Source organism: Phyllobates terribilis, unplaced genomic scaffold (genome assembly GCF_046119375.1).
Source record: "Phyllobates terribilis strain yellow unplaced genomic scaffold, ASM4611937v1 Scaffold_10__3_contigs__length_209671492, whole genome shotgun sequence".
In the NCBI taxonomy this organism is placed as follows: domain Eukaryota; kingdom Metazoa; phylum Chordata; class Amphibia; order Anura; family Dendrobatidae; genus Phyllobates; species Phyllobates terribilis.
This window is the reverse complement of record NW_027362770.1, coordinates 150,145,276-150,161,809: the sequence shown is the minus strand read 5'-3', so window position 1 is coordinate 150,161,809 and position 16,534 is coordinate 150,145,276. Positions and strand designations below refer to the sequence as shown.

Here is a 16,534-nt window from a genome sequence, read left to right as displayed (position 1 = left end):
AGGACGGGGAGGCCAGCCGGGCCTATGGAAAGACAGGCAAACACACACAGTTCTCTTCAGTACCTTTTACTGGTGGAATTCAGGCACATCCCGGAGAACTGTAGGGTGAAGAGTGCATTGCCGGATTCTCCCCCAGGGAGCGGGGATAGGGCCTCCTGTTTCTTACCTTTGCGTTGTAAGTTTCTGACCTGCCTGGAGCTAGGCCTAGCTTTGTCTCTGTCCTGCACTGGCTGACTTTGCGGTAGGGCCTTCTCTTGGAGTGCACGCTCCCACCTTGCGGGGCCTATGTGTCTCCTGGCTCTGTTACGTATCAGCTCTAAGGTGATCCTGGGACCTGTAGTTCTCCAGGGATTCCGGTTGTACTTTACTGGGTCATAGAGATCCCGGTAACCTCGGAACCGGTGTCCAGTATTCGTTTCGGGGTGAGCTGGTTAAGCTCCTCTGCCCCAATGCTACTCACTCTCCACTAGCCTTCGGCCACGCTCGGGCCCTCACTAGGCTTTTCACGCTAACGGCAGCTTGCCGCGCTTCACCGCTCTTAACGGCGTCGGCACGCCTCGGGCTCCCTACTTGAGCCACTTGAGTCTTGATTGGGCCTCAGGATTGCTGGAGGCCTAGCTTACCTCACACAGCAACCTGGTACTGCTCTGCATGCTTGCTCTTCTCCTTGTGCACTCCAGACTAGACTAAAATCACTACCTAGCTCCACCTCCCCTATTTATATCCCTAACGGGCTCCCTCTGCTGGTCTGAGGTGGGAAATGGAGGTGTGTGAATGCTTAGAGGGCCCTCTGGTGGAGGAATCCGTTCATGCACCCTCCTCGTAGGAGCTGTTGCACCAAGCGCAGCTGGGCGCCACATTTACAATAGTCTATGGATTGACTTGAAGAGAGCAATTACTGGAAAGGGACATCATACTCGGAAGAATAGAAGGAAGAAGGCAAAGAGGAAGACCAGCAACCAATCCAAAGGATTGACACTATCAAGATAATGGTGAAGAAAATCCTAGTGGACCTATCTAGTCTTGCACAAAATTGATCTTCCCAAAGATCGTTAATTCATCCAGTCGTCATGGCTAGAGTTTCATATATACAGTAGACTGTGGGCCAACCTCTGTCTTCTAAAGTGAGGAATCCCCTATTCTATTTCATAGAATAGCCTTGTAATCAGCTGTGTAACAATCAATATTTCATTTAGAAGAGACTGATCACACTATTAAGACTACTCTGTGGACTGAATGACCACAGCATTTAAAAGGACTGACAGCCCACAGCGTTTGAATTAGTTGTGGACTGACTGACAACAGCATTTACACTAGTCTAAGGATTGACTGGAAGACAGCAATCACTGGAAAAGGACATCATACTCGGAAGAACAGAAGGAAGAAGGCAAAGAGGAAGAACAGCAACCAATCCAAAGGATTGACACTATCAAGATAACGGTGGAGAAGACCCTAGTGGACCTATGTAGTCTTTCACAAAATTGATCTTCTTAAAGATCATTAATTCATCCAGTCGTCATGGCTCTAGTTTAAACCGAAGGCCGTTAATAATAAAAAATGGGCTGACTGACCACAGCATTCACACTAGGTGTGGACTGCCTGACTACAGCATTCACACTAGGTGTGGACTGCTTGACCACATTTACAGTAGACTAGACTGTGGGCCAACCTCTGTCTTCTAAAGTGAGGAATCCTGTATCCTATTTCATATAATAGCCTTGTAATCAGCGGTGTAACAATCAATACTGCGATTACAAGAGATTGACCACACTCTTAAAATTACACTGTGGACTGAATGACCACAACATTTAAAAGGACTGACAGTCCACAGCGTTTGAATTAGTTGTGGACTGACTGACACTGACACATTTACACTAGTCTAAGGATTGAATGGAAGACAGCAATCAATAGAAAAGGACATCATACTTTGAAGTATAGAAGGAAGAAAGTGACTCACCCCCTGGGCCGTGGGGCACTCGGGGCAATGCAGGGAGTAGTAGCGGTGACCCGGTCCCGTGGCTCAGGGTGGTCAGACCAGTGGTAGTCTATGATGTGCTGTAGGTAATGTCCGACTACGCCACCCGTGGATTGCGGTCAGGGAGGACCGCCGCTGCAAGGCAGACCGGTGAGGCTGGTGTTGGGGATGCAGCAGGGAATAGTACAACCCCCCATGGGAGGAGTGTAGCCTCAGGGCAGTGTAGTAGGATGCTGGGGGTGATTGTGCAGGTGCGACAGTAACCACACAGAGTCCAATAATGCAGTCCATGGTCTCTTACTGATCTTATCATAGACCCAACAGGAGTACAGGGTAGGAATGGACCTGGGTGTCTGAGGGCATTTAGGCGAGCTCCGCTGGTCAGGGTGAGTGGGTAGGCCTACCGTTCTCTCTCTGCCCTTGCTGACTATCTCCCCCTTTAGCGGTATGATAGCCCACGTCCCTGAGCTTGCCGTGTACTACGCCTGTATGGTATGCGACTCGGGCCTTAGGTACCTGTAGCTTCTCCGTGCTGTACCGGTCCCTCTGTGTGGCGGAACTTCCAGGCTTCTTGGCCAAGGGACCTGAAATCCCTTGCGGGTTGGTTATCTGCTGCAGGGCTTGCAACCCTGACAGCCTCGGACCCCAGTGTCCGGTTGCGTAGTCTCTCTCTGCCAGGACCGGCTCTCGTCGCCTCTGTCCCTGGCTTTCTGTTCCTCCTTTGCCTCCTGGACTCCTCAGCTGCGGCTGACCTGTTCCTCTCTTCTGGGAACCCTTCTGGATACTTCAGAAGTGGGTCCTGGTCTCCCTAACCCTGCCCTCAGTACCAGTTTTTATAGGGGCAGCCTGCTCCCCCTACTGGCCAGGGACAGGAGGTGCTGCATGCAAATGGTCCATGACCAGAGAACCTCCCTCCTGCTCTCAGACACAGCCTTACAAGTTTGTGGCATTCAGGCCTGGGGTGACACATTCCCCCCTAGGAAAGCTTAGTACTCCAGGACTAAACGAGAAACACAATACAGGGTAAAAATTATAACATAAACACAACAGGGAAAGAAATAATAAACCAGGGTGGATAAAAATCAATGTTTTTTTTTTTAAAAATCAAAAAAATCGGATTTTTTTGATTTAAATCGGATTTTTTTGATTTAAATCGGATTTATTTGATTTAAATCAGATTTTTTTCAATAAACTGCTTTTTGAGGAAAATATTTTACCATCCAAAGGTTCTTCCATCATGAGATAAAGCTGAGTTGTTTAACTCAGTATTATAAAGGCTGTATATGTGTAACATTCACAATGCCATGCTCTTCCAGAGGTTTCTGTAGGATTAGTGGGCAGTTTCTCTCCTATATTATCACAGACGCTCGCTTTACTTACGCAGTTCTCAAAACTGAATTTGACTCCGCAGAGGTCCCAGCCTCTTCTTCACGGCAAAAATGTTACAACATGAACAGAGTTGAGAAAAAGACCTTAATCCTATTGTTCTACAAACCTATGAATACAGACTCAACCCCTTCAGTGCCAAGTCCAAGAAGTTAGACAATATGTTTCTGATTGTTTGGAGTGGAATAGATCTGCACAACACAAGAAGAATGTGAATCTAAGTGTGAGGAGGAGGAAGGGCAAGCAGACAAGGAAATGAAAGTGAAACTTTGAGCACAATACTGCAGCATAGCCACAGACAGACAAGTCTGGATCTGTTTGTGTGTACGATCTGAGGTTTATTACATTCTTTCCTTATAATGGCAGCAGGCCGTAAAAGAGACCCAGTTTGGGAATATTTTAATGAAGCTCCTTCGCCTATCGGTAAGGCAGGCATGCGTGCAAAATGCAAACGATGCAACAAAGAGATGCAAGGCCTGGTGGCGCGAATGAGGCAACATCATGAGAAGTGCGGTGATGAAGATTACCAAAAAAACACTTCTGAACAGGCAGGATCTGTTGGTAAACATTTTTATTGAATCCTATTTCTAAAGACTGAACTGTCATGTGTGAGAAAAATTATATTTCTTATTATTACTGCATGTTACTGTCATTTGGTACAGTTATGAAGAAAAAACAAATATTCCTTTTGGGGCAGGGGCAGTGATGTGTTGTGTACAATAAGCAGAAATTGTATAAACAATAAAATAACAGCATTGACTTCTTTTGTTTAGGGGAATTCATGGATTCTGGAAACTATCCACCTCCAAGATCACCATCATCCTGTTCTACAGTTTCAGAGTTATCCATCCAGGATAGTGCTTCATTAGCAGCAGCATCATCATCATCAGACACCCACAGCCACATATCACCATCACCCAAAAGGAAGAAAAAACCTTTACCTCCTGGAACCACCATAGATAGGTTTGTGATAAGAACTAGCAGATTAGAAAAAGAGTTGATTGATGAATAAATTGCCCAGTTTATTTATGCAACGAACTCTTCTTTCCGTCTGACTGAGAACCCACATTTCATTAATATGGTTCAGTCACTGAGACCAGGATACCGTCCACCCAGCAGAGCTGATGTTGCAGGGAAACTGCTGGATCAAGTGTATGACAGAGAAATGGAGCAATGTGCAACAGCTCTGGAGGGTAAAATTGTTAACCTAAGTATTGATGGGTGGAGTAATGTCCACAATGATCCTATTGTATGTGCTTGTATAACAACAGAAGAAGGTAAAGTCTTCCTTGCACAAACAACTGATATGTCAGGAAATGCACACACAGCAGAATACTTACAAGAAGTGGCAGTAAAAGCTATAACAACATGTGAACAAAAATTCAAATGTCTAGTACGCAGTTTGGTCACTGACAATGCTGCAAACGTATCCAAGATGAGAAGAAATTTAGAAGAGGGAATACAAAGCTGCTAATAACATATGGTTGCAGTGCTCATTTGCTGCACCTCTTAGCCAAAGACTTAAGTGTTCCAGAAATAAAGGCTAATGTTGTTGAAATTGCTAAATACTTCCGTAATAATCATTTTGCTGCAGCAGCTCTGAAAAGGATGGGTGGAACCAAGCTAACGCTCCCACAAGATGTTAGATGGAACTCTGTGGTGGACTGTTTTGAGCAGTATATCAAAAACTGGCCTATTCTGATGACACTTTGTGAAGAAAATCGAGATAAAATAGATGGCACTGTCACGGCCAAAATCCTCAACATTGGGCTTAAGAGAAATGTTGAACATATGCTGAGCTTCCTGAAACCCATCTCTCAAACTTTAAACAAAATACAGGAAAATAGCTGTTTTATTGCGGATGCTGTTGAAATTTGGAAGGAACTGAGTGAACACTTAAAAACAGAACTACACATGGACAGAATAAAATTACAAGCAGTAAACAAACGAATGGGACAAGCACTGACTCCAGCTCATTTTTTGGCAAATATTGTCAATATCCAATATCAGGGTCAAAACCTAAGTGCTGAGGAAGAGGAGTTAGCTATGACATGGGTATCCAGCAATCATCCATCTTTAATGCCAACTATAATAAACTTCAGAGCTAAGGGGGAACCATTCAAGAAATATATGTTTGCTGAAGATATTTTAAGGAAGGTCACACCAGTAAACTGGTGGAAGTCACTTAAGCGCTTGGATTTAGAGACTGTTCAAGTAATGATTTCACTTTTAACAGCAGTAGCTTCTTCTGCAGGCGTTGAAAGAATATTCTCTTCCTTTGGACTCATTCATTTTAAATTGAGAAATCGGTTGGGACCCAATAAAGCAGGAAAGCTTGTTTTTCTTTTCCAGATTATGAATAGGAACAAAGAAGAAGATGATGATGAAGATGACGACGAGTGAGCTACAGAGGACAGCAGGGACAGTAGTATTTAAGTTTTTCATGTGTCGGCTGGGCTGACAGTCTAAGTTTCTTAAAATATATATATATTTTGTTTAGCCAAATTAGTTAACAAACATGGATGTTTGTTTAAGCAAATAACTTATGCTGTAATGTTGTTATTGTTTCAGTTGAATAAATCTATTTAAATTGTTATTAAGGTCAGGATTATTTTTCTCCTTCCTAAGTACAACAGAACAGTGGTGTCCAAATATGAATGATTAACCCATTAAACTGGGGAGAAAAAAGTAATATAAAAAGTTATTCTAAAAATCTTCATCTACTTGCATGTTAAAGTAGCAAGAACTAGTTTAGGTAGAAACTTTGATTTAAATCAAATCCACCCTGTAACAAACAACACCACATATTGAGTTCTTTAGGTCACAGTATGGCCTGTGACCGGGTGTCCATATCACCAACAAAAGAAGAGGGTCACAGTATGATCCGTGACCGGGTGTCCATTTCACCAACACAACGGGAGCCTTAACCAGGTGGGGGTCTTTCCTTGCCCCAAGTCCTTGACAGTCTTTATTCTTTCCTTTGGTTAGGCTCCGAACATATTTACAAGGAAGTCCCGGTTACTCAAAGTTCATAACCTTTTAGTCCATTTGTCACTATGAAAAACTGGAAAACAGTATTAATAACCAGGGTACAAACATAACACGTTAAATATATACATTATACATTTACATCTTCCAGCGAGCTGGCATTTGACCCCTAGTGCTCCTGGTTGACCTCCTTAACCCACTGTCTGGTGGTGGACCAACCTGGCTTTCCCCACTATCATTGAGGGTACAGCTACTAGCTGGGTGTACAGGCAGGGCAGGCAGCTGTCTGCGGGTCCTTTCGCTTACCGCAGGCATTACAGGCTCACTGTCAGCAGAGGGTTGACTCTCCTGGGCTGCTGGCGTGAGTTCTTCTGCCTCTGGGGCCGCTTGCTCTTCTTGTTCTTCCTGTCCTCCTGTAGGCTCCTGCTGGGTAGGCTGAAGGAAGTGTAGGACGGGTACCACTATTGCGCCATTTATCTAAGTCCAGGTCCGGGGGAACTCTCCGAGAACTGTGCTGATCATCTCTTCCTTGTCCTCTGCGGGTTCAAGGTCATCTTGATCTTCATTTGGACTCTGCAGTTGCTTGGGGCACCGTTTTAGGTGGTCTCTGGAGACGGTGCTAGTGGTTTCTCCTCCATCCTTGGTAAGCACACATACCTTCAGGTTGTTGTGGTCGGACTGCAGTACTGTGTACGGGTCTCTCTCCCACTGGTCATCCAGCTTGTGAAGCCTTCTCTTCTGCTTCAGGACCTGCTCACCCGGTTCCAGGGGACCAGCAGGGGCGTGTTGGTTGAAGAGCCTCTCTTGCTTTTCTCTCGCTTGAGCCAGACTCCTCTCCACACTCTCCTGTACCTTCTTGTACTGTAACCGCCGTTCCGTATCCCAGTCCGCGTCTGGGGAGGTGTCCTCAGGTGTCAGGACTCCCATCTCCAGGTCGATCGGCAGCTTACCTGGTCTTGCTCACATCAGGTAAGCCGGGGTGCAATTTGTAGCATTCACCGGGATGTGGTTGTACAAGTCAATCAGATCTGGCAGCTTCTCCGGCCACAGGCTGCGTTCTTCCAGGGGTAACGTCTTGAGGAGATCGATGACGATATTGTTCATTTTCTCACACAGCCCGTTGGTTTGCGGGTGGTAAGGCGTTGTCCGAATCTTCCTACAGCCGTAGAGGTTGCAGAACTCCTGGAATACTTCAGCCTCAAACGCTCGACCTTGATCTGTCAAGACCTGTTCCGGATACCCATGTGGACGGCAGAAGTGTTGCTGGAAGGCTCTGGCCGCTGTTTGGGCTGTCAGGTCTTTAACAGGAACCACTACCAGAAACCGGGAGTAATGGTCCACAATTGTCAGGGCATAGACGTAGCCCGACCGGCTTGGAGCCAATTTCACATGGTCCAGAGCTACCAGCTCAAGAGGCTGCCTGGTGACGATGGGCCTCAAGGGTGTCTGCTGGCTGGTACGGTCTTTCCTTCTGAGGTGACATGGGCCACAGTCCCTGCTCCACTTCTCGATGGCCCTTTTCATGCCGACCCAGTAGAACCGCTCTCTCAGTAGGAACTCCAGTTTCTTCCACCCGAAATGTCCCGCTCTATCATGGTAGGCCTCCAGAGCCATTGCTGCATCTCGCCTTGGGACCACTATCTGCCAGGTCAGCTCGTGCGTCCGGTGGTTGACAAGCCTTCTGCACAGCTTACCCTCGTAGAAGAATAGCCTGCTTTTCTCCTTCCATATCTGCTTGGCTTCCTCTGGAGCGTCCGGGCCAGGGCTAGCATCTTCCTGGGTTAACATGTCTTTCACCAGGCGTATTGCAGGGTCGCTATCTTGCATTTCAGCCCAGCCGTGGTGGGGTAAGGGATTGAACATGACGGTGGTTAAGTCCTTGTCTCTTACCCGGTGAGAATGCTGAGTGGCCCCATACCGGTGGAACGCAGGGAGCTCTATTTCCTCCAGCTCTTCCGAGTCGTCTTCTCCTTCAGGTAGGTGGGGCATTCTTGATAGGGCGTCTGCATTGGCGTTGGTTCTGCCTGCCCGGTATTTGATTATGAAGTCATAATTGGATAGCCGGGCCATCCACCGCTGTTCTAGGGCACCTAGTTTTGCATTGTCCAGATGTGTCAATAGGTTGTTGTCCGTGTACACGGTGAACTTTGCGGAGGCTAGGTAATGCTTAAACCGTTCTGTGATGGCCCACACCACTGCCAAGAATTCTAGCTTGAAGGAGCTGTAATTCTCCGGGTTTCTTTCAGTGGGCCTCAGCTTCCTGCTGGCATACGCGATCACCCTTTCTCTGCCCTGTTGGTTCTGTGACAGTTCGGCTCCCAGCCCCACATTACTGGCATCTGTGTGGAGGATAAAAGGCTGGCCATAATCGGGGTAGGCTAGTATCTCATCCCCCGTGAGGGCCATCTTCAACTGGCGGAAGGACTCCTCTTCTGGCTTGTCCCACTTGAAGGGTGGCTTGTGACTTCTGGATTTAGATTGCCCGATCAGGAGGTCCTGCATAGGGGCTGCCATCTTAGTGAACCCGGGGATGAACCTTCGGTAGTAGCCTACCAACCCGAGGAATTGCCTCACTTCTTTGATGTTAGAGGGGCTTGGCCAACTCTTGATGGCTGTAACTTTGTCAGGGTCGGGGGCTACTCTCTCTGCACTCACCACGTGTCCTAGGTATTGGACCTTCGGTTTTAACAGGTGGCACTTTAAAGGCTTCACTTTCAGGCCGTAGCCTGCCAGGGCTTCGAACACCTCGGTCAGGTGCTTTAGATGGTCCTCGTAAGTCTTCGAATAGACGATCACGTCGTCCAGGTAAAGAAGGACCGTCTCGAAGTTTCGGTGCCCTAGACAGCATTCCATCAGCCTCTGGAAGGTCCCTGGTGCGTTGCAGAGCCCGAAGGGCATACAATTGAACTCACTCAGTCCCATCGGGGTGGTGAAGGCGGTCTTCTCCTTGTCAGCCTCTGCCACAGGAACCTGCCAGTACCCGCTAGTAAGGTCCAAAGTAGAGAAGAAATTAGCTGATTTTAGAGCTGCTAAAGACTCCTCTATCCTAGGTAACGGGTACGCATCTTTATGGGTGATACGATTGATTTGTCTATAGTCCACACACATTCTCATGGTACCGTCTTTCTTTTTTACCAAAACCAAGGGAGCTGCCCAGGGGCTACAGCTATCTCTAATGACCCCAGCTTCTTTCATTTCTCTCAGCATACCCTTGGCGTTCTGATAATACGCAGGGGGTACAGGCCTGTGTCTCTCTTTTATCGGTGGGTGGCTCCCCGTGGGAATATGGTGTTCTATCCCTTTTACTCTGCCGAAGTCTAGCGGGTGCTTACTAAAAATTCTCTCGTACTCCTGAACCACCCGGTAGGCTCCTTGTTTTTGGTGCAGGGGAGTGGAGTCAGCACCCACCTGGAGAAGAGCAAATGTTGTTCCTATCTTCAAAAAGGGGAAGAAGGTGGACCCAGGGAACTATAGGCCGGTGAGTCTGACTTCTATACCAGGAAAGATCTTTGAACAAATTATTAAACAACATGTATGTAAGTACATGGATAAGAATGAAGTGATTAACCAGAGTCAGCATGGGTTTGTAACTAACAAGTCATGTCAGACTAACTTAATTTCCTTCTATGACAGAATCACTGACTGGGTGGATCAGGGAAATGCTGTAGATATAGTATATCTTGACTTCAGCAAAGCATTTGACAAAGTATCTCACACCATCCTTATTGAAAAAATTACCAAGTATGCAATGGACCAGGCAACTGTTAGGTGGATTCATAACTGGCTTAGTGATCGGACTCAAAGGGTGGTTGTAAATGGCTTCACATCCAGCTGGATGAATGTCTCAAGTGGGGTACCACAGGGCTCCGTCCTGGGACCTGTATTGTTCAACATCTTTATCAATGATTTAGATGAAGGAATTGAGGGTAAACTGATTAAATTTGCTGATGACACAAAGCTAGGAGGGATAGCTAATACTAGAGAAGAGAGAGAGAGGATTCAAAAAGACCTAAATAAACTGGAGCAGTGGGCAGCAACCAACAGAATGGTTTTTAACAGGGAAAAATGCAAAGTACTTCATCTGGGCAATAAAAATGAAAAAAGCATATACAGAATGGGAGGAATAGAGCTAAGCAACAGTACATGTGAAAAAGACTTAGGTATACTAATAGATCATAGACTGAACATGAGTCAACAGTGTGATGCAGCAGCAAAAAAGGCAAATACAATTCTGGGATGTATTAACAGAAGCATACAGTCTAGATCACGTGAAGTCATTATCGGTCTTTACTCCTCTTTGGTCAGACCTCATCTGGAATACTGTGTACAGTTTTGGGCACCACATTTTAAAAAAGACATAGACAAACTGGAGCAAGTTCAGAGAAGAGCGACCAGAATGGTGACTGGTCTGCAAACCATGTCCTATGAGGAACGGTTGCAGGATTTGGGAATGTTTAGCTTGCAAAAAAGAAGACTGAGAGGAGACTTAATAGCTGTCTACAAATATGTCAAGGGCTGTCACATTGTAGAAGGATCATCTTTATTCTCATTTGCACAAGGAAAGACTAGAAGCAATGGGATGAAACTAAATGGGAGGAGACACAGATTAGATATTAGAAAAAAACTTTTTGACAGTTAGGGTGATTAATGAGTGGAACAGGCTGCCACGAGAGGTGGTGAGTTCTCCTTCAATGGACGTCTTCAAACAGAGGCTGGACAGACATCTGTCTGAGATGATCTAGTGAATCCTGCTTTGAGCAGGGGGTTGGACCAGATGACCCAGGAGGTCCCTTCCAACTCTACCATTCTATGATTCTATGATTCTATGATTCTATGAGTTTCTGGCACCAGTCCTCCTCTTGTTTCTGTGAGCCATTACCCTCCGCCTGAGGAGATGGAGGCAACGGTTCCACGGCTCTGATAGCATTATGTTGGACGGCAAACAATTTGGCAAGTGTAGCGTACCTGGGTAGGTGTACCTCCCTCTCCCCAACGTTGAGAATGTGAACGGGCACCCTCCCATGATGGACATCAACCACCCCCCGGGCAGTCAAAATGGTGGACCTGCTGTCTGAGTACACGGGTTCTACCATGGCTTGGTAGTCTCTGCCTCTCAACCCGATTGCAGTCCGACACCAGATCATCATTTCACTTTTGGGAGGCATGGAAATGGGGAATGGGTCACTCATTCTTACGCTACCGATCTCACCACCAGACAGTTCTACCTGCTGCCGTCTCATGAGGGCTCTTATCTCTTTCTGGAGGACCCTCTGTTGGCTGGAGCTCGCATTCATCGCCACCTGCTGTAAAATCACAATTACTTCTGAAAGACAGTTTTCAATTACATTAGTACCCACAGTTATTTTAGGGTGACTTTCACGACAATGATCACTCCCTGTGCCGGCAGTTCCACCTTACCAATCTTGATGGTCATCTCTCTGAACCCCACCTGCGGCACGGGTTGGCCATTGCTGGCAATGATGCTTAAGTCATCGTCTGGGTAGCGGGTTATGTCAGCGTCACTCCAGTACTGCTTGAAAAGTACGTAGGGGATGGTAGTCACTTGAGACCCAGTGTCCAGCAATGCACTCATGGGGGTACCGTCCAGCACTACGGGTAAGACGTCCTCCCACGTACTTATCACGCCAATTAGACGGGCCTGATGACCTTATGCCTGGGGGTTGGCCCTCTGCCCCAGGTCGGACCCATTTAAAGTACAGTACCTTGCAATGTGTCCTGGCTGACTGCAACGGCGGCAAATCGGCTGTCCATCCTCAGTGTAGCGGTCGGCGGGCCTCCCTCTGAACAGTGGGATCCTCCTCTGTCGACGCCACGGGACATCCTCTGGACTGGAAGCCAGCTCGATTGGTCTTGACGGTTCCACCTGCAACGACTGTACGGTCCTGGTTAATGCAGCCACACTCTTTGTTAGCTCCTGGACCTGATGGTGCAGGTCTGCAGGCTGGGATGGATTTAGGGCCTGTGCATCAGCCCCCACAAGGTCTGCGGGGTAGGGCGCTGCCCCCTGGTGGTAAGTGATGGCAGGGCGCCGGGAAGCTACAGCGCCACCTGCTGCGCGTTCTCTGAGCACCAGGATGGCCCGATCATTGATCTGCGCAAAAGTCAGATTGGGGTTCTGTAGGGCCATGAGGCGCAGCTGAGTTCTGTGGGCGCTGGACAGCAGACCTTCTATGAACTGGTCAGTCAACAGTTTATCAGAGTCCAGCACGCTACCAGGGTCAGCTTGCTTGATAGCTCTCAGGGCTTCTTGCAGGTTCAAGGCATAGTCTCTGATACTATCCTGAGCCCGCTGGTTACATCCATAGAACCGCATTTTGATTTCCGCTGAGGTACGGGTATCAAAGGTACTCCGCAGCCGGGTCAATATGTCCTTTACTGTCCTTTTCTCCTCATCTGACCATGATTTCACTTCCCGCTGGGCTGCACCGGTGAGCTGCCCCGTCAGATTGCTCACTTTCTGTTCTTCTGTCAGGGGATAAACTTTGAATAAACTGTGCAGTCTTTCCCTAAAGTCAGTTAAGGTATGAGGGTCCCCTGAGTATTGGGGTAGCCAGGCTGCTCCGGGGATGTAGGGCATAGAGAACGGCATCACCGCTGTTGCAGCCCCGCTGGTTGTAGAAGGCCCCTCCGTGTCCGTCATCTTCCTCCCCCTAGTTAAGCGTGGCCTACCTTCCGACGATCCTCTTCTGTAGGCCGCGGCTCCGCTAGTGCTGCTCCGTGCGAGGACCTTGCGTCGCGTCCTGGTGACATCAGCGTCGCTCTCTCTCCCTTCCAGGACCTTGCACAGCGTCAGTGCGTAGGGCGGGGCTTCAAGTCTCGCGCGCTTTGGACATCCACGCCCCTCTTCTTCCCGCGCGGCATCCTGAAGATGGCTAAAGATGGCGGGAAAACTGCTGAAGATGGTGGGAGACGACTGAAAACGGCGGGAAACGGCTCCGGATGGCGGGAAACTTCTCTTTAAGGTACGTGTACAGTCTTTTTCAGGCACGCAATACCCGTTTGTGGCGGGTTGGTCACAATCCTGCCAACTACGCCAAAGCTGACTCACCCCCTGGGCCTTGGGGCACTCGGGATTGGTCTTCAGGGCAATGCTGGGAGTAGTAGCGGCGACCCGGTCCCGTGGCTAAGGGTGGTCAGACCAGTGGTAGTCTATGATGTGCTGTAGGTAATGTCCGACTACGCCACCCGTGGATTGCGGTCAGGGAGGACCACCGCTGCAAGGCAGACCGCTGAGGCTGGTGTTGGGGATGCAGCAGGGAATAGTACAACTCCCCACGGGAGGAGTGTAGCCTCAGGGCAGTGTAGTAGGATGCTGGGGGTGATGGTGCAGGCGCGACATTAACCACACAGAGTCCAATAATGCAGTCCAGGGTCTTTTACTGATCTTATCATAGACCCAACAGGAGTAAAGGGTAGGAATGGACCTGGGTGTCTGAGGGCATTCAGGCGAGCTTCGCTGGTCAGGGTGAGTGGGTAGGCCTACAGTTCTCTCTCTGCCCTTGCTGACTATCTCCCCCTTTAGCGGTATGATGGCCCACGTCCCTGAGCTTGCCGTGTACTATGCCTGTATGGTTTGCGACTCGGGCCTTAGGTACCTGTAGCTTCTCCGTGCTGTACCGGTCCCTATGTGTGGCGGAACCTCCAGGCTTCTTGGCCAAGGGACCTGAAATCCCTTGCGGGTTGGTTACCTGCTGCAGGGCTTGCAACCCTGACAGCCTCGGACCCCAGTGTCCAGTTGCGTAGTGTCTCTCTGCCAGGACCGGCTCTCGTCGCCTCTGTCCCTGGCTTTCTGTTCCTCCTTTGTCTCCTGGACTCCTCAGCTGCGGCTGACCTGTCCCTCTCTTCTGGGAACCCTTCTGGATTCTTCAGAAGTGGGTCCTGGTCTCCCTAACCCTGCCCTCAGTACCAGTTTTTATAGGGGCAGCCTGCTCGCCCTACTGGCCAGGGACAGGAGGTGCTGCATGCAAATGGTCCATGACCAGAGAACCTCCCTCCTGCTCTCAGACACAGCCTTACAAGTTTGTGGCATCCAGGCCTGGGGTGACACAAAAGCAAAGAGCAAGACCAGCAACTAGTGATGAGCGAGTATGTTCTGTTAACCCTTTCGCCGAGTATGCTCGGACCGAGCTCCGAGTATTTACAGCTGCTCGGTGTAATGTTTGAATCGCTACTGTGTGCATGATTAGCGACTGTTTGACAGTTTTAATACATGTGAGGAATGTCTATTTCTTACACATTCCTCACATGTAATAAAGCTGTCAAACAGTTGTAAATCATGCACACAGGAGTGATTCAAACATATCACCGAGCAGCTGTAAATACTCGGAGCTCGGCCCGAGCATACTCGGAACAGAACATACTCGCTCAACACTACCAGCAACCAATCCAATGGAATGATACTGTCGAGCCCAGGGGATGGGGGTTACTCGGAGCCCGGGCCTTGTTGCTGGGGATATCGCGGTAGTCGGCTCCCGGGCCCGTACTCTGGGCCTCTCTTTTAAAAGGGGTTGTTAAATATATGAAAGAAAGTTTGTGACGCCACCTGTGGTGTATGGTTAGATTCACCAACGCTGCTGCCATCCGCTGAGGCCGATGATAAGGCAGCTCGGTGGTACAGCTCCCCACAGGTGGAGCTAGACCTCAGGGCAGCGTATGTAGAGGTGAATGCAGGAAGGGGAGGCCAGCCGGGCCTACGGAGAGATAGGCAAACACACACAGTTCTCTTCAGTACCTTTTACTGGTGGAATTCAGGCACATCCCGGAGCACTGTAGGGTGAAGGGTGCATTACTGGATTCTCCCCCCAGGAAGTGGGGATAGGGCCTCCTGTTTCTTGTCTTTGCGTGGTAAGTTTCTGACCTGCCTGGAGCTAGGCCTAACTTTGCCTCTGTCCTGCACTGGCTGATGTTGTGGTAGGGCCTTCTCTTGGAGTGCACGCTCCCAGCTTGCGGGGCCTATGTGTCTCCTGGCTCTGTTACGCATCAGCACCTTAGTGATCCTGGGACCTGTAGTTGTCCAGGGATTCCGGTTGTACTTTACTGGGTCATAGAGATCCCGGTAACCTCGGACCCGGTGTCCGGTATTCGTTTCGGGGTGAGCTGGTTAAGCTCCTCTGCCCCCACTGCTACTAACTCTCGACTCACCTTCGGCCACGCTCAGGCCCTCACTAGGCTCTTCACACTAACGGCAACTTGCCGCGCTTCACCGCTCTTAACGGCGTCGGCACGCCTTGGGCTCCCTAACTTGAGCCACTTGTGTCTGGACTGGGCCTCAGGACTGCTGGAGGCCTAGCTTACCTCACACAGCAACCTGGGATCAGCTTTCCACGCTGCTCCTCTCCTTGTGCACTCCAGACTAACCGACTGACTACCTAGCTCCGTCTCCCCTATTTATATCCCTACCGGGCTCCCTCTGGTGGTCTGAGGTGGGAGGTGAAGGTGTGTGTATGCTTAGAGGGCCCTCTGGTGGAGGAATCCGTTCATGCACCCTCCTAGGATCTCTGGTACCAAGCGCAGCTGGGCGCCACAATACTATAAGATAATGGTGAAGAAGACCCTAGTAGACCGATCTAGTCTTGCACAAGATTGATCTTCCTAAAGATCGTTAATTCATCAAGTCATCATGGCTCGAGTTTCAACCGAAGGCCATTAATTATAAAGAGTGGACTGAGTGACTGACCACAGCATATACACTAAATGTGGACTGCCAGACCACATTTACAGGAGACTGTGAACCGATTGAGCATAAAATTTAAAATAGACTGTGCACTGTCTGACTACAATTTTTATAATAAAATGCTGACCGACTGACCACAGTCTTTATCTTTGAAATAAGCAATTTTGGCCCTAGAGTGTTATACTTTTTGGTGTGTATAGCATGTAGCAGGAACATATTATCACTCTTTTGAATATTTACAGGTGACTGACGCCCATTGACTTGGTGAGATTTGAAATGTTTCCTTGTGGACTCCAAGAAAAGAATGTGGAAAGTCACATAACAAGTAATTAATATTCATATTAATTACTGATAATAGTCAGTCTAGGCATAAGTTCTAGACCTGCGGAGGTGTGACAACACCTTTCTGATACATGAGAATATACTGTTAGTGGTTTACATATGTATATTTTCTATACACAACTCCTGGTATAACACAACCATATCTTAGG

General features: G+C 48.5%; 1 long non-coding RNA gene across 1 annotated transcript; it reads left to right on the top strand.

Moving 5' to 3' along the window:
* Positions 1-3,268: 3,268 nt before the first annotated feature.
* On the top strand, positions 3,269-5,957 carry LOC141164172 (uncharacterized). Its single transcript, XR_012250860.1, has 2 exons — positions 3,269-3,922; positions 4,135-5,957. It is a non-coding gene; the product is annotated as an uncharacterized lncRNA (long non-coding RNA).
* Positions 5,958-16,534: the final 10,577 nt, after the last annotated feature.